The sequence below is a fragment of the Gavia stellata genome, chromosome 30 (assembly GCF_030936135.1).
Source record: "Gavia stellata isolate bGavSte3 chromosome 30, bGavSte3.hap2, whole genome shotgun sequence".
NCBI lineage: Eukaryota > Metazoa > Chordata > Aves > Gaviiformes > Gaviidae > Gavia > Gavia stellata.
Window position 1 is genome coordinate 1,241,029 of NC_082623.1, and position 1,388 is coordinate 1,242,416.

Below are 1,388 nucleotides of genomic sequence, written 5' to 3' on the forward strand. Positions count from 1 at the left end.
GAGAATTTCTCTCTTGCCCAGATAAAACTAGCAGGCAAATACTCTTTTCAACTTAGAGGTTAAGGGAAATAATATACTTAGCTGCTACTGGTAGTGGAATACATGCAGAACTGAGTCTACCAGAATTAGGAAATCTGCTGAGAATTACATGGGATCTAAAATGATTGCTTTGGATTAGAAAACCACATGCTAAAAGGCCAGCTTCATAGATCTCTGGTGTCAAGAAATACTCTTGTTGCAGCCTGACAGCAGGTGAGTGGTGTGACAGAATGATCTCTCACGCCTGTGTTCTCCATGGAAAGTTTCATTTTGGCAAGTTATTTTTCCTCTCATCTTCTGTGTCCTGAAGCTTCTCATCTGTGTTTTAAAGGTCTAGTGGAAAGCCATGATCATTACAAAAAGATACACTTCTCTTAAAGCTTTTTTCCATATTTTGACTACAGTGCAGCATCATGTTCAAAATGCAACTACTGGATCTGAAAAATAAACCACTCAGACTATAATGCACATCTGAAAATAAATACATAGCCTTCATATAGACCAGTTCTCAATAAAAACCTTCCCATTCACATAGCAGTGCAGAGATGTTCTCAGGAAGGTCATGCTACAGGGTGGAGTCTGAAAATAAGAGAAAGAGAGAAGTAGCTCAATATTGTAATGAGGGAGATGATAGTCTGTAAGGTACACTGGAAGGGGGACCTGAAATGTTATCAGGCCAAAAAGACCATGGATTACAGGGCAAAAGGATTACAGGGACTTAACTGACCCATTTCTCCACTCATATAATCCCACCGAGGTATTCTGAATTGCATTAAAAGGAAAATATTTGACTCAATGTAAAGGGTATTTCATAATGAACTGAGTAAAATTGCCAACAATATTTATCCATAAGTATATCCACCATAAGTCTATCGTCAGTCAACTACACTGATTCTCTATTCACATCAGGATCCCCAATGACCCTATTTAACTCATACCATGTCCCTCTCTTTCATCCCTTTGGCCACCTAACACCAGCTTTTTCCTAACTGCTTTACCTAACCTTGCACATCTTGCAGGATCTTCTATTCTGCAGCTCCTGCACTGTAGAAAAATCTAACCTAGATATTATCTTATCAAATGAAGATGGGACATTTCTTTCCAAAATATTTGCTCAAGGTCAACCAAAACCCTGTCACTTGTTTTTCTCACGTCTGCCTTTTCATTTCTATTTCTGTTTCATACTTGGTCACTAGTAAGATAATTAAAAGTTCAATAAAGCAGTCTAAATATACACTGGCTTATAGGAGATTGCACTTGTCAGTAAATAGAGCTCTATGGCTACCATTTTTAAGGCATCTTGACAGCAATGACATATCTTGACATCACACAATGAAGGAAGGGAAGGA